General features: G+C 41.5%; 1 protein-coding gene across 2 annotated transcripts in view; it reads right to left on the reverse strand.

Moving 5' to 3' along the window:
- The window catches only part of CHST1 (carbohydrate sulfotransferase 1), a 34,676-nt gene extending 13,824 nt beyond the window's left edge, over positions 1 to 20,852 (reverse strand). The window contains exon 1 of one of the 2 annotated variants that reach the window (XM_060764116.2): positions 20,561 to 20,852. The gene's annotated coding sequence lies outside the window, so the exon portion shown is untranslated. Of the gene's footprint in view, positions 1 to 20,549 lie in introns of both variants that reach the window. The other variant, XM_060764124.2, reaches the window with a different exon arrangement.
- Between the last annotated feature and the right edge of the window lie 1,284 nt (positions 20,853 to 22,136).

Genomic DNA, 22,136 nt, shown 5'->3' on the forward strand with positions numbered 1-22,136 from the left:
ATTAACATCCAGTTCAAATGCTACCCAAAGAGTGTTTGTGTGCCTTCAGGTGCCTGTTGACTTATGATAACTCCATAAATTCTCCAGGATTTTTTTAGGCAAAGAGTGCTCAAACGTGCCAGTTCTTTCTCCTGAAATATAGCCCACAGCACCTGGTGTTCATCCAAACGCTAACCAGGGCTGGCCCTTACCTTCCAAAACTGGAAGGTCTCAATTTTTCTGAAGAAGGCCAAACCAAATCTCCCTTGATTAAGGGGTTCAGTGCTTGATTAAGGGAATTAACTTATTCAGTGCTGCAAAGAACTGAGTGGAGGACTGCTATAGTTGGGCTCAATAAATGGTAGGTTCATACTAAGAGAAAGTAGTCAACTGGATCCCTGGTCTCAGATCATACCAAAAATATTTTGCCTGACCTGTACAGTTATGTTTCTGATGATAAAGTGAAAAAGGACAACTATCATTTCTCTTTTTTTAAAATATAGAATTAATTTTTATTTAAACAAATTAATACAAAACCTACATATAAAAGGCCTAACTAACAAAAAAGTTTAAAATACTTTTTTCTAGAATAAAATAGAGATATTACTACTACATTCAAAGCATCAAATAACATTAACTACATACAATCTACATTGTCTAAACTAAGGGCTTTACATTTTCTGTCCGATAGTTATAGTCTCTCAATATTCTATACCAGGGGTCCTCAAACTAAGGCCCGGGGGCCGGATGCGGCCCTCCAAGGTCATTTACCCGGCCCTTGGTCAGGGTCAATCTAAGTCTGAAATGACTTGAAAGCACACAACAACAACAACAACAACAACAACAACAATCCTATCTCATCAGCCAAAAGTAGGCCCATGCTTCTCATTGAAATACTAATAAGTCTATATTTGTTAAAATTGTTCTTCATTTTAATTATTGTATTTTTTTAAGTGTCTTTTGCACTACAAATAAGATATGTGCAGTGTGCATAAGAATTCATTCATGTTTTTTTTTCTTCAAATTATAATCCGGCCCTCCAAGAGTTTGAGGAACTGTGACCTGGCCCTCTGTTTAAAAAGTTTGAGGACCCCTGTTCTATACCCATTAAATGAAAAAGGACTACTGATACATCCTTTCCTCACATAATAATACTCTTCTAGTAAAAAAAAAAATGGTGATTGAGGTCTGGAGAAACACAATGAATTGGCCCCAGTCTTTCTTAAAGTTGATTAGAGATCTCTCCTTGATTACCATTAAGTTTATCCATTTCTGCAAGTTCACATATTTTCATGAGCAAATCCTCTTGCGTCAGAATAATTGAGTCTTTCCATCTTTGAGCATAGGAAAGTCTTGCTGCCATTGTCATGTATAGAGTAACCTTCCACATTTCCTGTCTAACATCATTTAACATTCCAAGCAGGTAGAGCTCAGGTTTCATCTCAAATTCAACAATTCCATCTAAAAACATACGTGTTGGTGCCCAATATTTCTGGGTTCTTTTACATGACCATCACATATGGTAAAAGGTGCCCACCTTTCCCCCCACATTTCCAACAATCACTAGAACTATTTTTATACATCTTAGCAATTCTTTTCAGTGTCAAAAACCATATATACATGATTTTATAGACATTTTAAGTCATTACTCAGTGTAATGGTCTTTGTCCAGACCATTCCCCATTGTTCCATTTGTATTGGTCTACCAAAATGTTGTGCCCACTTAACCATACATTATTTCACCTGATCCTCCTCCATTTCATATTTTAACAACAATTTACACAATTTAGCCATTTATTTATTTATTTACAGTATTTATATACCACTTTTCTCACCCTTGGGGGACTCAAAGTGGTTTACAAAACATGGTGGCAAAATTCAATGCCTTACATTCATAAACCAAATCATAAATCAAACAGCATATGACTAAGCATAAAATACAATAGGACAAATTCACCATAACATAATAGGACATTTAAACATGAAGTATAAAAATTAAAAACACCTAGTAAAAACATGAACATCATATGATCCAAACTCCTAGACTGGGCCATTAAGTGGTCATCTCCAGAGTCTAGAATAATTTCAAGTTCAGGTTTATCAATTACAAATCCAAATATATTTTTGTTCATTTTGAATCATTCAATACAATGGTTTGTAGGCAAACCATTGTATTGGGAAGCCTTCAGACAGTCATTTCTCTCTCATCTTTATTCTAAATTGTTCATTGTCCAACATCAACAAGTATTTATAAATCAGCCATTTATCTTTCAGGGCCATTTCCTTTCTAAACAAAGTTTCATGGGGAGAGCACAAAAAGACTTCTTGGAATAAAATATGTTCTTATACTTATTCTACACTTGTAATAGGGATTTCCTTATGTAGTGTTTATTCAAATTAGAGTCTGCCTTTGTTTTATCAAAGCATAAATAGGCATGATCCCAAATTTCAGACCTTTTCCTGCTAGTTGTAGTAAACATTCATTTCTCAGGAACAACCAATTCTTCAACCAAAAGCATGCTTGATCGTAGATTTTGAGACTTGGAATGTTTTGAGACTAGGAAGACCCAGTCCTCCTCTTTTCCTGATGCCTTGTAGTTCTTTAAATCTGACCCTTAGCTTTTTTCCTTGCCAAATAAATGTTGATAATTCTTTTTGCCATTGTTTAAATAGAGTATCATTCACTTCTCAGTGGCTTGCTTTCCCCCTCTGTGGCCCAAGGAAGATGGCTGCTTCACTTTAGGAAAACTCCTGGAAACAACAGCATTCATTTAAAACACAAATGCCTTTTCTAGTAAAACAGGGCAGCTGCCAGTAGACGGCTAATTCTGAGGTGCACGGTCTTGTCATTTGAATCAGAATGTTTCACTGTACAGCAAGGTCTCCAAGTCCACAAAATTTCCAACATAGCTTCCCACAATATATCAAAAGTTTCTGAACACATAAGTTCTCCTTTTTTGTATTGAAGGAGAAACACAGCAGCACAAAAATCAAGATCTCACCCAAGTTCTCATGTTAAAAGTAGTTGAGCCGCAAAGTGCTCTCTTCTGCCCTCTGGTGTTTTTCTTCCATACTGGCCCTTCTTTTATAAAGTTTGGAACTTCTCATCTTACACTGATATAAGCATGAATGTAATGAGAATACAAAAAGGATTCACTAGAAATCAACTTTTTGAGTTCACAATGCCTCCATTATTTCATTGTATATAATATCATTTGCACAAACAGTTTAGAGTGCAAATGTTTGTTCAAATTAAAAACAGCTAAAACTATATAATCTGTATAAGCATAAACCTAAAGGAGAAAACAACTTTGGATGAAACAGATTCATCTGACTTTAGGAAGAACTTGAGAGATAAGGACTCTGTGTTTAGATGTCTGCAATTTGCATTGTCATCAAAGTCCTATCCCGAACCAGAAGATTCTCATATACTATGTAATAGCACACTCAACAGCTATGGAAGGTCCTGTCCTATATCAGTAAAAACTGTGTCCTATCTGCACAGGAAATTAATGCACTGCCATGTATGCAATTACAATTTTAGTAGTCTGCACCTCTCTTGCATATCAAATTTGCCTCTCTCTCTTTCTCTCTCTCTCTCTCTCTATATATATATATATATTCTCCAAGATGGGTGACTAGGAACCATGAGAAAATCTTAGAAGGTTATTGATGAGCAAGGAGATTTTTTTTTAGTTCTTAATAAAGCAGCCTAAAGACTGATTACTAACTGCAGTTAGGTATACAAAATACCTCATGGTGAGTCACCAAAAGAAGTCAGGAAAATGTGAAGCTGTATTTCTATCTTCCTGAAGCCTCTTGGAGGTTTTTTTTAATGGGTCAAAGAGGCAGTTTGCTACCCTGTGGTACAGCAATGCCAGAAGCAGAAATTCTTATCTTAGAACCAAACAAGCATTATCCCACAGGGTCGGGGGCTCTTAAAAGATGAAAAGCAACTACAAGCAAGTCAGAATAGGACAAGAAACATGCTCAAAAGAAAATCTATTTCATGCCCCAATATTCCCATTTGTCCCACACAAGACATACAGTGTCTGTAATATCTTGGACATTTATGTCCATAGAGGGGGAATATTGGCATTAACATGGGCAATATCAATTGGGAAAACAGCACTGAAGGGAGCATACCCTTTTCTGAGTACTGTGATTCTGACATTAATTGTACATATGTACCCACTCTCACACATAGATAATCTAGTTGTTCTTAACATTTATTTGAAGCCAAGAAAGATCCCATTCATAGATCTTATACCCATGCCCAGTATCATTTCATGTCTTTCATTCTATCCTTGAATCTCTACACATTTTTACTGTCAAGTTGTACTTTTTTATTTTTATTGCAACTGTTGTTTGCTTCAGAAGCAGCATTTATGAGAGGTGAAATGCTAAACTGCTGGGAAAGCAGTAGATCTCATAATATTCGGCACAGCATAGCACAGGAATATAAGCTAAAGGGGTCTGTCATACAGCTCTTGGTCTTTGTCCAAGGCTAGACATAAGTCCTGAAGACCACTTGGTGCAAAACACTTCCGTTCCCAAGGAAATGCCAGCAGGTCTACATTCTGCCGGAACGTGATATCAAATACGATCAAAAACAAAGTCTTGACTAGGTTCGATCAAAAGTGCTTTTTCACAGAAATCAATATCACTCAATTGTGTCAGCCTCACAATCACAGTTTTTTGTTAGAAAAAGAGACTCCTCAGATTAGTGGAAGTTTCTTTGAAAGCAGTGGTTCCCATCATGTGTTCTGTGGATCACCAGTGGTCTGCAAGAACTAAAATATGGTCCGCGGCCTCACCATTACTACACCGTTGCAACAAAAGCGACTGGTTTTGCAAAACCCTCTTATAGTGCCAAGGTTTATTAAATGTGGCTTTCTGTGGGCAAGCAGATGGTGACTTCTGAATGGCATATGTTCTGTATCGGAAACTAGAGCTAATGTGGTCCATCCAATGCAATTTTCTGAATCAGCACCCAACTGATTTCTAACCTTTTTGGTAGTAATGTTGGAGAGTGGTCCCTGGTCAAAAAAAAGGTTGGGAATCACTGTTTTAAAGAAACTGAAGTACCCTGTTTTATCCACAGGTTGGTTAAGCTCTCTTCCTTCTCAGTGCCACCAAGACTATCATACAGTTACATCAGCAAGAAGATTGCCTGCCCCCTGCCCCCCAAAATAGCAACAGAGTTGGGCAACTTAATTAGGCTGATAGTTAGTTGGGGGACTTTGGGGGCAAAACCCACCCACTGCCAAGTCTACCAACACTGCAACTGGTGCTGCCTTTTTAAGGGGTAAATAGGTAGTTTGATATACAGTGATACCTTTTATTTAAAAGTTTAATTTGTTTCATGACTGAGCTCTTAACTCAAAATGCTTTTATCTCAAAGAGAATTTTCCCTTCGAAATGGTATTAATCCATTCCAGCCCTCTGAACCCCCCCCCCATTTTTTGTAAGAAAATGTACTTTATAAATAACAAATAATTTTTAAATGGACATTCACATGGAACAATAAAAAAAGAAAGCTCAACTTTAAATGGTAGAAGCACAAAGTTGCGGCAAGGAAGTGCAAAGTACAAAATAAAAAGTCAGAAGTATCTTCATACTGTACTCATTCTAGCCTCCCTCCCTCCCTTGCTCTCTCTCCCACTCTCAATTCATGAAGTCAAACATACCAGGAATAAAAACCATACAAAATCAACTAACCCAAAGTTCCTCAAAGCGGACAATAGCAAAGTGAACAGCCATCTCCCAAAGTGGACAAGTATTGCTACCTTGAAGCCCTGTACTGGCCACTCTAAATGAGTTCAAGTCCCAGGGCCAGATCAACTACATCCAAGAGTACTGAAGGAACTAGCGGAAGTCATTTCGGAACCATTGGCAATCATCTTTGAGAGTTCTTGGAGAACGGGAGAAGTTCAGCAGATTGGAGGAGGGCCAATGTGGTCCCAATCTTCAAGAAGGGAAAAAAGGATGACCCAAACAATTACTGTCCGGTCAGCCTCACGTCGATACCAGGCAAGATTCTGGAAAAGATTGTTAAGGAAGTGGTCTACAAACACTTAGAAACAAATGCGGTCATCGCTAATAGTCAACATGGATTTATCAAAAACAAGTCATGCCAGACTAATCTGATCTCTTTTTTCGATAGAGTTACAAGCTGGATAGATGCAGGGAATGCTGTGGATGTGGCATACCTGGATTTCAGTAAGGCCTTCGACAAGGTCCCCCATGACCTTCTGGCAAGGAAACTAGTCCAATGTGGGCTAGGCAAAAGTACGGTGAGGTGGATCTGTAATTGGTTAAATGGACGAACCCAGAGGGTGCTCACCAATGCTTCCTCTTCATCTTGGAAAGAAGTGACAAGTGGAGTGCCGCAGGGTTCCGTCCTGGGCCCGGTCCTGTTCAACATCTTTATTAATGACCTAGATGAAGGGCTAGAAGGCATGATCATCAAGTTTGCAGACGACACCAAATTGGGAGGGATAGCCAATACTCCAGTGGACAGGAGCAGGATTCAAAACGATCTTGACAGATTAGAGAGATGGGCCAAAACTAACAAAATGAAGTTCAACAGTGACAAATGCAAGATACTCCACTTTGACAGGAAAAACGAAATGCAAAGATACAAAATGGGGGACGCCTGGCTCGAGAGCAGTACGTGTGAAAAAGATCTTGGAGTCCTTGTGGACAACAAGTTAAACATGAGCCAACAATGTGATGTGGCGGCAAAAAAAGCCAATGGGATTTTGGCCTGCATCAATAGGAGCATAGTGTCTAGATCTAGGGAAGTAATGCTACCCCTCTATTCCGCTTTGGTTAGACCACACCTGGAATATTGTGTCCAATTCTGGGCACCACAATTCAGGAGAGATATTGACAAGCTGGAATGTGTCCAGAGGAGGACGGCTAAAATGATCAAGGGTCTGGAGAACAAGCCCTATGAGGAGCAGCTTAAGGAGCTGGGCATGTTTAGCCTGAAGAAGAGAAGGCTGAGAGGAGATATGATAGCCATGTATAAATATGTGAGAGGAAGCCACAGGGAGGAGGGAGCAAGCTTGTTTTCTGCTTCCTTGGAGACTAGGATGTGGAACAATGGCTTCAAAGTACAAGAGAGGAGATTCCATCTGAACACGAGGAAGAACTTCCTGACTGTGAGAGCTTTTCAGCAGTTGAACTCTCTGCCCCGGAGTGTGGTGGAGGCTTCTTCTTTGGAAGCTTTTAGACAGAGGTTGGATGGCCAGCTGTCAGGGGTGATTTGAATGCAATATTCCTGCTTCTTGGCAGGGGTTGGACTGGATGGCCCATGAGGTCTCTTCCAACTCTTTGATTCTATGATTCTACTCTTGCACTAGCATTCCCTCAGGCGCTAGCTCTTAACTCAAAATCTGCTCTTATGCAAAGCAAAACCTGGGCCAAGCAACAGTTCATAACTCAAAGTGCTCTTAAGTTGGCATGCTCATAAGTAGAGATTCCACTGTAGCTGGTAACTTTATCTCCTTTTTCCCCCCTCAAAATAATAGCAATCCTATTTCAATACATGTGCTTTTGATGACAATAACAGGGCAATTCAACAGGGAGCATGCAAGTACTGTAAGTCATTTTTTTTCAAACTTCTGAACTTGAGGTTCATGCTACACAGAATTTCCAAAAAGGGGGTGTCATCATTGGCCAAGACTGGCTAATAAGACAGACCTTAATTTCTTTAGAGCTTATGCTTGACCAACTAATACAATTTTAAAACTGATGCAGTGCCACATTTCACTTAGAACTGCTGTACATGCTATCAAGCCATTATGTTTTTCACCAAAGACCCAGACCTTTCTCTATATTACCCATCTGTGTGCTGCATGGAGCAGCACACACATGGTGTGTGTTAACTGTAACCATTTAAAGCAAACATCATCTTAGTTTTCCATGACACATTTAAAATTGCCCCTAGCAATGCAGGACTTCAAATAATGCATGAAGAAGTTTAGCTCCAAAGTAGGACAGTTTCCTCAAAGTCATGGACAGGAATACATATTGTAATTAATCTAATCGGAAGGTTTACATTGCTACAAAGTGATTGATAAGAGTACTGCTCATGCTATTCATACATATTATGCTTTCATCGTGTTATACATCATGGATGGTCCAGCCCAAGGCTGTTGTACTGCAATTCATATATTCCCCCAGCATTTTCTATATGATGGTTTGATGACAATGTTGAAGACAGGAACTCCAATGTCCCCTCCCAAAGAGAGGTCACACCAAAATGTTCCAGGCAGCCAAATTGATCAGAAATGACTTTTGGTTTGTATTTAGATTTGGATTAACTTCCCTGTTATTTTATGGGAGAGGACTTTATGGGGTAGAAACTGCTTTTGATGGGTTCTGTCAGCAATTTGGGCAATTTTAAAAAAAAAAATCCCAATATCTTTGTTGGTGTCATGGGAATAGAAAAAAAAAGAGGACTTTGCCAACCCTCTCTATATCAGCTGAGTTTCTGTCAATCAAGATCTGAAGGACCACAGACTTTCCACCCTAATTTATATAGAGATAGGAACATCCTGGATGGAGTGAAAAAACTAGATGAAGTTGTTTTCTCTCATCCCTCTAACTTCATACTCCTCTCTGGCTCAGAGAAAAGAAAAAGAAAAACAACCATGTATAGATCACTATTTTAAAAAATCATGTGGTATAATATGCTGTCACATTCTTCTTGAAAGGGTGTACTACAACAAAACTCAAGCATGTACAGTGCATACAGCAGTGTTTTGTGGTAGTGACAAAACAAGTCAAGTGTTACCATTTTTTTATTTTAGGCCAGGAGTGTGAATCTTGCACCCTACTGGTTATCAATGTACTGCAACTCCCAACAGCCTGGATCAATGTGTGTCACTTGCCATTCAACAGCAATTTGGTTGCTATGTGATTCCCCACCTCTTCCTTAGGCAGTGGGCACTGTCCATCCCAAACTGAGCAGAATGAGGAGAAAAAACGCATGAAGCTTTCTCCTCAATTGACATGAGTGACTCATCTCTGGACAGACAAGGTATTTTGCTCTATGAATCACACACCAGCCTTACCTCACATTTTTAAAGTGTTCACTTAACACCGCAGAGCTATAGGAGTGCATATATGAAACCAAAGCCTGCTAAAAGCAGTACAACACTGAAAGGTCTGAATGTTTGCTTTATTTTGCATGGCCATCTCTTCCTGCCCCCTCCCTTCCTGCCCTGCACATTCCTACTGATACTGGCCATTTTGTCTTTTACTCTGTATTTTAAATGGATTCTGCATTTCTCATTAATTGTTTTTTGGCTTCAGCTTGTTTTCTGGGTTGATTTGTTTTGCTTTTTTTCCATGCCAATGCTGACTGTGTCCCTACTGGGGAAGGCATTTCAACCCACCACATATGGAGGGCAAAAAAACAGAAGTGGGTATAATTAATTAGCAGATGGCTTTTAACTTAGCGCTTCATGCTGATACTACTAATGAAATAATTTATTCTGGTTTTGTTTTTCTGTGCCAGCACAGAACTCACCACTTGGGAATTACTCTCACTACCCCACACAGGAGATTCCCAGATAGTGTGGCACCTGATGCCAGCTGGCATAGCTCACTTCACTGTCTTCCCCCAATCTATCCCACCTTTATACATACAGCTTTATGCATTGATACTTTCTTTAGGTTCTTGCTTTGCTAGCAACAACAATCATGGAAAAGTAGCAATTTCACAGCAACAGGTGAGGTATGTAAATGGCACTGTCAGGATGCACAGTTAAAAAGGGCATATCTTTCTTCTCTCATGCAGAGAGCCTTGCCAGTCTGTAACCCCCAAGAGGCAGGATTTCACACAACGCTACCTGCTGATATCATTGAGGATAAAGTATGAGTCCTTCACTCAACGCAATAAAATCCTGCATATCTTTCTTGCCAATATGATTCTGGCAGTAGCCCAATTCCAAGCAGCATCTGTACTACATTTTCACTACCCCTAAAACTGATTATAATGAACAAGCCTGTTGCCATGGAAACAATACAGTGACTCAGGACTTTGGGTCTGACACTAAACATGACTGTCAATAGCAAGAGCTCTGGGAGATTTAGGATGCCAAAAGAAAGAGAACGGAAAGGGACCCCACTCCAGGCAAGCTTGCATACACACCCCACACAGCGTTTTGTGTACAGAGAGGAACATGAGGACACACATGGCTCAAGCTGACACTGGGGTCACAATTCCAAATTCTTCCTCCGAAAATAAAAGCTACTGCAGCATTTTGAAGTCACAACTGCAGTATATTTACCAGAAGGCACACACAAGCTAATAGAGAAATCACTCTCTCTGCAAAGACACTTTTGTATAGTCAAGACACCTGAATGTACCCATTATCATATCTAAAACTCTCAATCTATAATTGGAATATCTATTATACAATCCTGCCCATTATCCAACATCCACGCCTTTCCTATGTAATACTAAACTTGCAATTCCCAGACTGGAGGGCAGCACATGCCTTTCAGACAAATAAAATAATGTATTCCCAAGTACCTGCACACTGTGAATTTAAACCATAGCATTTATCAAAGAGAGGGGGAATATCTTGGTTTGGATAAACTACAACATACTTCTGTTGTTGTTCATTCGTTCAGTCATTTCCGACTCTTCATGACTTCATGGACCAGTCCATGCCATCACCACCCCAGCCCCTTCAAGGTCAATCCAGTCACTTCAAGGATACCATCCATCCGCTTTGCCCTTGGTCGGCCCCTCTTCCTTTTTCCTTCCATTTTCCCCAGCATCATACTCTTCTCTAAGCTTTCCTTTCTTCTCATGATGTGGCCAAAGTACTTCATCTTGGCCTCTACTATTCTTCCCTCCAATGAGCAGTCAAGCTTTATTTCTTGAAGTATGGACTGGTTGGATCTTCTCACTGTCCAAGGCACTCTCAGAACTTTCCTCCAGCACCACAGTTCAAAAGCATCTATCTTCCTTCGCTCAGCCTTCCTAATGGTCCAGCTCTCACATCCGTAGGTGACTATGGGGAATACCATTGCTTTAACTATGCGGATCTTCATTGCCAGTGTGATGTCTCTACTCTTCACTATTTTATCGAGATTGGACATTGCTCTCTTCCCAAGAAGTAAGCATCTCCTGATTTCCTGGCTGCAGTCTGCGTCTGCAGTAACCTTTGCACCTAAAAATACAAAGTCTGTCACTGCCTCCACGTTTTCTCCCTCTATTTCCCAGTTGTCAATCTTGTTGCCATAATCCTGGGGTTTTTTATGTTTAACTGTAACCCAGCTTTTGCGCTTTCTTCTTTCACCTACTTACTTCTAGTCTGCACAAAACAGATCTTAAAACTATACTTCAAAAATGGAAGAATAGATTATTTAACTTACAGCACCTTCTATCTGTGGAGACCATTGTACTTTACTAAGAATTATTATTTTAGGTTTATGAACCTCCTAATCCTTTTGGCTCATCAGAAGAGGCAACCATATTTCTTTTACCTTCTTCTCCATAATTCGGCAAGGCAAGTCACTACATCACTATTGGTCAATGAGAAGTAGAAGCTGACTTCAAAAACCACTTCACAATTTAAAGAAGACACTGCCATGTTGGAAAATTTGAGGAAAGGAAAGCAATTGATGCAGAATTTGGAAATCAAGTCCTATGAACTGTTAAAAGAGCTGGGTATATTTATCATAAGGCTTAGATACCAGATCCCCTTTAACCTTGAAAGCTATGTAGGGTCAGACCTGGTTAGTACTTGGATGGAGATTAAACCAATGAACTTGGATGGAGATTAAACTAATGAAAACAAGGTGCTGTAGTCTATATTTCAGAGAAAAGATCTGACGAAACCACCTTGCCTAAGAAGACCCTATGAAATTCATGAGGTTGCTGTAAGTCAACAGGCAACTTGAAGCCATATGTGTGTTTGTGTGTGTATATGTTTGCATGTACATGTGTATACATATACATATATTGCCTGGAGAACAGAAAAATAGAGATCAGGATTAAAACAGTAGACGGAAAAGAAGACAGGAATGGAACCAACCATTTTCAGAGTAACATCATGATAAATGTCCTAAAAGTGACAGGAGGACCGGCTGTGTTAGGGAACTGTGATAATTTTCTTTATTACAGATGTTTAATAAGATAACATTAATAAAGTGGTTATGTTAGATCAGTGATGGGGATCCTGCCGTGCTTGCCATTCAACCCAGCTCCAACAAATGTTGCACATGATAAGGAATCATAGGAGCTGTATTTCAAATATTGGGGAAACCAAATGTTTCCTAGATGTTTTCCAAACATGTGCCCAACTAAATGAGTCTAGCAAACCACACTGATAAAGTGGGACTTTAGCCCTGTGTTTCTCAGGGTCATTATCATTCAGAACCAGATACGTACACATTTACTTATATGAATCCATCATGTCAACCGTTTTTTCACTACTCCATGAGAATGTGAGGATTTCATTGGCATTATTACTATTACGTCAGGACTTTCTTCTGTGCAAAAAATAACAAACACAGCCTGCTTTTTTGCACAGAAATAAAATTTTGGTATGAAATGATTGTTGTTGCCTATCCAAAATTCACAATTTGTGTGCAAATAACAATATATATGAATAGATCACACTGTTTACTATGCAAAAGATGAGTTTTCAGTGCAAAAAACATGTTTTCTGCTCCAAATGCATGTGTTTTACAACAAACAAATGTTCAAGACATGTAAAAGAAACGCAAAGCATCTTGCCACTATTCTGTATTTCCCTGGCAGGTTGCCTTGCTATTTGAGACAAGCTCTTTTAACTGAATGTAATAAAACATACAAATATTCTTTCCATCTCTGCCAAGAGCATATAAGCCACAATAAAACAGCAAAAGGAAGCACTGGCTCCACTCACAATTTGGAATCAGATGTGTGTACCACTATCCTCTGTGTATTGTATGCCACAGTTACCAGAATCACACCAGCAAATCAATCATGTTGGTTTGTCTCACAGCTTCGAAAAGTTACTTTTAGATCGCAATCTCTAGGATCCCCCAACCAGCACCTACCATTCTCAACATTGTCATCTGAAAAGCTGTTCTTCCTTTCCCTTCAATACATGGATTGGAGGAATCCCCATCTCAATTAATTTAAAGCTGCCTAGCTTTATGTTGAATTGTAGCATCTTAAAAAAAATTACCCCCTGAAGTGAAAAACAAGATAGTGCCCTTTCCCATCTTCTATGTAGAAAAGCTAACTGGACTGGTAGTCAAGTCAGCTATCTTTTTCTGCACTAGAAAGAGAATAGACCAGCTAATGTCTCTATATCTGTGTGGTATTGAATTCATTCCTGGTTTTAGTCCAGACTTTTAACAGAATCATCCAAGGTGCTGAACCATATCCCTTAAGTGTATTCAGCACCCTGGATAGTTCCTTTAAAGCTAATGAAACCTTGGAATGGATTCACATGGGAACCATCACTAGCCAAGGATGGTCTCTACTTCACCTGAAGCCAGCAGGATGAATTAAGGAATGGTGGGCAGTCAGCAGTTTTCTTCTTCAATACCACTATGCTTGCTCTCCAGCATCTGCCACCTCAGACAATTATCTCACTCATAATGGACTATGTCATGATGTAGAATATGAACCAATTTTTATGGGAAATCCTGTTTAGAAATTATAGAATTAGTAGCAGCTTTTCAAAGTAATGCTATTCTTCCTCTGTAAAGGTATATAGGAACAAAGAACAAGATGAGCCTATTCTGCCTGTGTCGTCTTGCTAGATCTATGTAAATAACCCACTAAATTAATGGAAATAGTTTCTATTCTTGATTTCAACAGAGGTTCATTTTTGACAAATCTGTATCCCCTGCTGGATTCTGAATGTAAGTACAGCAAAGAGGCAGTGAAACCACGAGCTGCTGGATGACCTGAACAGTCATTTACTCATCATGTGTAACTAGTACATGTGATTCTTCCTATATTAATTTTGAACTATAGAGTGCAACTACACAAATGGCATATCACTACATGAGGTATATGCACCAGTTGCTACTGTTATCTCAGGTGAAAGAATGTGCTGACATTTGTGCCAGATGTGATTCTGATACCAGAGGAGAATGTTCCACACCATAGTATTCTCAATAATAATTCACTTCATCCCTTCTTCCTTTGGATCTGACTGGCAACAATGTTAAATGCAAATAAATGCCCCCCGCCCCCCACCTCATTAAAAAAAACATAGTTAGCTGGGATTGTTTCTCCCTGCATTTGTAAAGCTCACATGACAAATAGTTCCCTGAAAAATATAGAGCCTCTTTCTCCCATCACTAAGCAGCAACAATCATTTTCCATACTCTGAGGACTGGAAAACCAGTCTGTGAATATATGCCTTCAAGTCATCTGTCATAGGGTTTTCTTAGGCAAGAAATACTCGGAGGTGGTTTTGCCAGTTCCTTTCTCTGAAATATAGCCTATAGCATATGGTATTTGCTGACAATCTCCCATTCAAGCACTAACTAGATCTGACCTAGTTTAGCTTACAAGGTCAGAGGGCATGTGGTGCCAATTAAGGTCCAATATTCAAGACTTGTCTCAATTACAGTATTTCCGGGCATGCTTGCAATCCAGAGACTTTCACACTGGAAAGCATGGGTACAGAGACATCCTAAAGATCAGAGTGTCATCTGTCTAACCAGTCAACCAAGTTCTTTCTCTCTTTCCCTTTCTTCCTCTGCTCAGCTGTTTTTACCCAAAGGCAGGCAGGTAGACATGCCTATTACAGACATGAAGTTGTTTCTTGTACAAACAAGCCCTACTAGAAGTGAGCAACTGTGGCTTTGCTGCTTGCATTAACTGCCTGGCTGAATGATAACTTTGTCTCTTGAAATGAAATGCCGCTATCTTGCAGGCAAGGGAAAATAGAAAACTTAAGGAACTTAAGGACACAGTTTTACTTCCTGCCCAGCCAAGGGACCACAGAACAACAGGGCACAGCAGAGTTACTCAGGATCTCTGTTGTAAGGCATTGTTATCCAACACAATTGAGGAGGGGGGTGTTGAATTTAATGGAAGGTAATCGGTGTTGAGAAAAAGCCCCAAAATGTGCTCATAGGCTCTATGATGTGGCAAAATCTGCCTGCAAGAAAATAAATAGTATTTGACTGAATAACTTCAATCTGTTCCAAGGCATTAATAATCTTGTTGGTGACTGGTTTATTCAAGATTTCCTCTCCCTCTCAATTCTTCCTAGACATATGTGTTTAGTAATTGCTTTTATGTTAGTTAGACTAATGCTGAGGAAGAGAGTCCATGTGTTGAGAACGTTGGCTTTCAGTTAAAGCTCTGATTAATATCAAGATAGGCAGTGGAGTTGATTTGAATCTTGCTAGAGAAATTGTCCCCACCCCTTTCTTGTGACCAATACAAGTAAATCTGCTAAAAAGTTCAAATCGCAGCAAGTCAGCTTAAATCCTCACGTCCAAAAGTAAGTACCATATAGATTGATTCTGCTGTGTTTGACTAATACAGCTTAGACTGACTTTTGATGACCCCTGCCAACTATTAGAAGTCTTTCTTTACTATCATAAAGTACATTCTTCACATACATTACCATTTCCAATCTCTTTCTTTGAAATAGCTGCTATTCTATTTGGTCTGTAAACTTATTTGGCACCAATGTATGGGATGTCCCCTGCCATTTTCTTATCTAACTTATGACTCTGGGGACCTTCATTTCAGAATATACATGTTATTAAGTTAAATTCATCCTCTCATCTCCTCCCACTTTAACTTAAATAGGATAGGGAATTGTTTATTTTAGTTAGTTCAAGTAATTCAACCCAGCAGAAGTTTGGGGAAAGGGAGCAAGGGAAGGAAAATTATTCACAGGAAGAGAAATTGTTCCTTAGGAAGTAAGTAGAAGAGGAACTGTTTAGGGGAGATGCCAAATATGGAAAGGAAGGAGAAATGGTATGAACATATTTGATGATGCATTTGCTGGAGAAGGAGGGGGTGAGGAATGGCTGGGATTACAGAGAGGAAGGAAATGTCCTGGTTTGGAGCTGTAAATGAGCTGGTGTCTTAATTTAAAGTACACGTTCGTCTTGGCTTTCCATTTCAAAAGCAAAATGTGGGAAGCAGCAAGAACCTGTGCACATTTCTGGAATGTGCAATGGATCAGATGGCAATGCAAGGTTCAGATGTGTGAACAGCAGTGTTACTTCGCTGGATTTTTCCCCCAAAAGGGTGTATCAGAGTCCTTATCTTTTTAGTCACATCATACTAAAATGCTTTTGAGTTTTAGTTGCTGACTTTTCTCCAAAACATGAGAATGAATCACATGTTTGCCAAAATAAAGAATTCAGGGACAGATTAGCAAAGAAGGGATTAGTGGGTGGCCGGAGTCTTAAACCTCTCTGACTTGATACTTCTTCCATGAAATGGCTTCGAGACCATTTTTAATCTACCACAGTTGGGATCCAAAGAAAGAAGGGAATTCAGCTTCTTGCTGTGGAAAATGTATGAAAGAGCAAATCTTCAAGTAAGTAAAGCAATAACTGCTCCTTCCTCTGGTTGTTCTGTACAAAAGCCAACAGTCCCTGCTATTCCATCCTAAGAAGAAACGGGGCAGAGAACTGAAGTTATCCCTTATTTAACTTTCAGGTGATATCTGACAAGGTATCAAGAGTGATTATTAGCCAGGACCTTTGTGGAGTCTAATATGGCCCATAAATATTACAAGTAAAATAAATATGTAAAATGAGTATATATTGGTTAGGTTATTTTCCTTTTCCCACATCCCGTGGTCATTTTAGTTCTTGGATTTATGATTAAAAATTTAGAAGAAATGGGTAAACAGAACTATGGAGCTCTGGAGACTGAAGAGAGTCTGAAGCGGGACATACTGTACAACACTGCATCAATCTTCATTCTCTGGAATTGGGCAGGCTATAAATCTAAATGAAAGAAGTAACTATGAAGACTCAAAAACGGTTCTTTGAAGCATAAGAATCATTTCATGCATACCTAACTTTAGCCTTAAAGAATGCAAACAATTTGCTATCATGACCATCAGCTTTTATCTTAATCCTCTCTTCCTCACTCTCACGGTTGCACAGTTCTGTCTGATTTCTATCTCAATTTCCATACCTGTCTTCTTTACATCTATAGAGGTATTTCTAGCAGGTCTTTCCAACACCAAAAGCCCTTGCCCAATTATTTTCAATAGCTATCAACAGCCAGAAGAATCTTCTTTATAGTGCTCAAAATAGCTGGTTGCTTCCAGATCATCAAATAGCTTTAATACAACTATCCTACTTTGCTGCACAGGCCACCTCGCTACTAACACATGGTTTTTTAAAATATATAATTGGACTATTGCAATGTACTGAATGTGGAGCTAATACTGAAAACAGGCCAGGCATTCCAGTTAATGCAGAGTATAGCTGCTGGGATACTGGTATCAGGCAAATAGGAGTTCAACAAGTCTATGCTATGCAATCTTCACTGTCCTCCATTCCAATTCATCAACAAGCTCAATTCTAGGTAACTGCTTTGACAGAGTCTGGCAACAATATATCTTAAGAACAGCTTCTCTCCACCTGTAATTTCCACAAGCCTGCTATCTTCCTAGATGACCCTTCTCTATATGCACTAACTAAGGAAGGTGTGGTGGGTGGCTATAAGAGAGAGGACCTCTTTAGTGATAGCACTCTAGCTTTAGCATGCCCTCCCAAGCAAGGTTTGCTTGGCAATGTCCTGCATATCATTTCAGTGCCAAGTGAAGACATATTTTCACAAACCGTTCAATCTGTTTTAGCTTAAAGCTGTTTTTACTCTCAATTTCAATGCAGGCATGTTTTTATTGCTGTCTTTCTTGTTATTGGATTTTGAGTTTTTTTTAAAAAAAATATTATGACTAAGAAGCATGTTCACAGTGAGAGGGAAGAACAATACACCACTTGCCTATATTGCATTTTAGCCTTTGCTGAATGATTCTACAAACCCCAATTCAAGGAAAGTGGTGATACATCCAATTCACCTGCAATAGTTTGGGGACAGAGTTGCTACACAAAGAAATGTTGTAACAGAAGGAGCACAGATTGGATGATGTGTCTGTCAAGGGAAGTAGCTAGAAATGTGTATGAGATTTCGAACTGCTTATTCTCAATTGAAAAACTGTAAAATTAGCACCAAATTTTCCCTTCTTTTAACTTAAATCTTCCAAATGTTCAGCTGTTCAATTAGTCTCCTTTTGCAGATTGAGACCTGGCTTTTAGGCATTCAGATAAGGACATATGTTTGATTCAAAATTTGTCCATGAATCTCACCAATCACATTGAAAGCAGCGATCATACACATTGGCAATGGCCATGCTAAACAGGGGAAAACTGGCCTCTTCCCAACCAATATTGCTATTTGGTGAGACAGCAATTCAGAGGAAACAGCTCTACTGAACAAACATGCCAGTGACGCCCTACACAATCAGAAACAACTTTCTTTTTGTTACAATTCCACAAACTTATTGTCTGGAAGGGCATTTACATTGCACATATTTCTGTATTGCAGACCTCTTCTGGGTACAAAGATGCCCCATTTCAGGGGCACCTATGATGGGTGCCCCCAAAATTATTGCCCTAAAAAGCCCAGACAAAGGCAGAAAAGGAGGATAAGCGGTGCATTTTTGCCTTTCAGTATTTGAAGAAGAATAATTTTATTTATTATTTACTTATTGCATTTATATATCGCTTTTCTCACCCCTGGGGAGACTCGAAGTGGTTTACAACATACTAATGGCAAAAATCAAATACCACATACAGTACACAAAGAAATCATAATAACTAATTACTACATATAACTATGAACTTAAAATAAATTAAAACCATTAAACACACCAACTAAAATGAAAAATCAATTAAAACCATTTCCCTTCCCTTCCTTTCTTTCTTAGCTGGGGCTTCTTTCAGAAAAAAAAAACCCTTGAACACTTCAACAGTAAATTAAAGAGCAACTGGCACCGTTTTTGGAAGTGAAAGTCAAGGAAATCTGATTCCACCAGGGAAAAATTTGGGATGGAGGGGGGGGGGGGCTCAAAAATGAAAGGTCTGATTGAAGCAGGGAGTTTGGAGACTTCAGCTATTACTCTAATTGGCTTGGAAAATAGAGGGTAGTGAAAATGAACAGTAGCCCTGCAGAACCCCCACAGGAGTGGAATCCCCCAGACCCTCCTCCTTCCCACCCCAGGACCTTTGCTCCCAACCATTTTGCAGGTGACAGAAGGAATCCCTATGAGTGGGTTGCTGTGAGTTTTCTGTGCTGTATGGCCATGTTTCAGATGCATTCTCTCCTGACATTTCGCCCACATCTATGTCAGGCATCCTCAGAGGTTGTGAGGTCTGTTGGAAACTAGGCAAGGGAGGTTTATATATCTGTGGAAGGTCCAGGGTGGGAGAAAGAACTCTTGTCTGTTGGAGACAAGTGTGAATGTCTTCAACAGACAGCAGTCAGCATATAAGGCTGGCTATAGTAGCATTGAAAAGCCTTACAGCTTCAAGGCCTGGCTGATTCCTGCCTGGGGTTGTTGGGAGGTGTTAGCTGGCCCTGATCAGATAAGTTCTTTCTCCCACCCTGGACCTTCCACGGATATATAAACCTCCTTTGCCTAGTTTCCAATATGCCTCACAACCTCTGAGGTTGCCTGCCATAGATGTGGGCGAAACGTCAGGAGAGAATGCTTCTGGAACATGGCCATACAGCCCGGAAAACTCACAGCAACCCAGTGATTCCGGCCATGAAAGCCTTGGGCAACACAATCCCTAAGAGGCTCCCTGTGCTGCGACTGCTCTTGCTGACCCATGCCATGCGACTACCCCACTGTGCTCTGCTCAGGCTCTTCTGGACCTAGCATAAGGAAGACCAAACAATTTCTGCAAAACTTCCCCTTGGCTTAACAAAGCCAGTGTCTGGGTGCAGCCTTCTTCGCCCCCCTCCGCCTCCCCATACCTGTGGATCCATCCCTAAAACCTTTCAGCATTATGCACCCGTTTTGATCCAGCCTTATGTGCTGCCTGCCGCCCTGAACATGTGGCTAGGCTCTCCAAATGCAAAGGGGCCCGTCCTGAACAAGCCTGCGAGGGCAAGGAGTGAGGACAGCGCTTCAGAGACCGCGAATGGAGAGTCAGTCCGGACCCGAGCGCTCCTTCGAAGGCAGGAACACCAAAGGCGGGCGTCCAAGAGGGAGCCTGTGGGGACCCGCGCCTTCCCTCAAAGCCCCCGCCAAGTTGCCTCGAGGACGCCCCTCCGAACTCCTCGCCCTTGGGGCAGCTGGAGGGTGTGCCCCCAAGGAGGGGAAAACCGAACATGCCCTGACAACTCATCCCGGGGGGCAGGCAGGGGAGAATCAGGTCGCACTGACTCATGCTCCAAATTAAGGAGGGGGGTTGGGAGAGAGAGACTGAAAGACGGGGAGGCAAAGTATGCCAGAGAGGGGGGGGGGGGTTCCGGCTGCCCCTCGCCTGCTCCCTCCCCAGGCCAAAGGGTCTGGAGCCCGCCCGCCACGTCCCACCTTCGAGCTACCTGAGGAGAACCAGCGCCGCTCCAGGCGTGGCTGTGGAGGACCCCCGGCTCATCTCTGGGGCTCCCGGCTGCCTCTGCCGGTGCTGCATCTCCCTTCTGCCCGCACCTCAGGCTCCCTCGGTCCCGGCAAAGAGGAGGAGGAGGAGGACCATCACCTCCCTCCCTCCCTCTCACCGTCACTCTCCTCGGGGCTGAACTCCTTTGGCCAGGCTCAGCCCCCCCGCCCCGCACTACGCACGCGCGGCCGGCCAAGAAGGCGACCCGCGCGGAGCTTGGGCTTCTCCTCCTCCTCCTCCTCCTCCTCCTCCTCCTCCTCCTCCTTCTCCCCGCGCGCGCGCTTCCGAGTGATGTGTGTGTTGTTGCGCGCGCCCGCCCGCCCGCCTGCCTGCTTTCTTCCCTCTCTTCTCCGTCGCGCGCTGCCCCCGCTTCCTCTTTCCTTTCAGAGGCGGCTCAAGCAAGCGGGCGGGCAAAGAAGGGCAGCCTGGGAACGCGCCCTCTGAGTCGCCCTGTCCGTGCTCAAAGCGGGCAGGGGAGGGGGAGAGCGGTGGAGAAGGCGCCCACACTCTAGTCTGCTCCTTCTTTTCCGGGAGAAGCAGCCTCACTTCCCTCCCTCACTCCTTCCTTCCTCTCTCTAGGACCGAATGACAAGGGCGCTGTGATGGACTGTGGTGCTTTTTGGACGGGGCAATGCTTCCCACACGGAGCCAAAGCGGCAGCGGCGGCTGGCAATGAGAGCGGCCCCACCGGAAGAAAGGAGGCCAAGCTGCTCCAGCCAGCGGGCCACTTCGAGGCTTCCAGCTGGGCGAGCTTCTCCTGAGCTTCTGCTCTCTTAAAGGGTCCGCCGCCACTTTCTAGGACCTCCTCACACTAGAGCAGGCATCCTCAAACTGCGGCCCGCCAGCTGTTTGGGCCTTCAACTCCCAGAAGTCCTGACAATTGGACAAACTCGTTAGGGCTTCTGGGAGTTGGAAGCCCAAACAGCTGGAGGCCCGCAGTTTGTGAGTGCCTACACTAGAGAATGAATCCACTTTAAATCCGGTTTCTGTCTCCTGCAGAATTCTAGGGTTTGTCGTTTAGGGAGGCTGGCAAAGGCTTCCCCCTAAAAGACAAACCCCAGAATTCTGCAGGAGGCAGCAACTGGAATCAAGTGGAGTCATTCTTTAGTGCAGGGGTTCTCAAACTAAGGCCTGCCCTCCAAAGTCATTTACCCTGCCCTCACTCAGGGTCAACCTAAGTCTGAAATGACTTGAAAGCACACAGCAACAACAACAATCCTATCTCTTCAGCCAAAACCAGGCCCACACTTCCCACTGAAAATCTAATAAGTCTATATTTGTTAAAATTGTTCTTCATTTTAATTATTGTATTGTTTTTGTTTTTTGCACTACAAATAAGATATGTCTCATGTGCATAGGAATTCATTCATGCTTTTTTCAAATTATAATCCAGTCCTCCAACAGTTTGAGGGACTGTGACCTGGCCCTCTGTTCAAAAAGTTTGAGGACCCCTGCTTTAGTGCATTGGTTCTCAACCTGTGGGTTCCCAGGTATTTTGGCCTACAACTCCCAAAAATCCC

The sequence above is a fragment of the Anolis sagrei genome, chromosome 1 (genome assembly GCF_037176765.1).
Source record: "Anolis sagrei isolate rAnoSag1 chromosome 1, rAnoSag1.mat, whole genome shotgun sequence".
Classification (NCBI taxonomy): Eukaryota; Metazoa; Chordata; class Lepidosauria; order Squamata; family Dactyloidae; genus Anolis; species Anolis sagrei.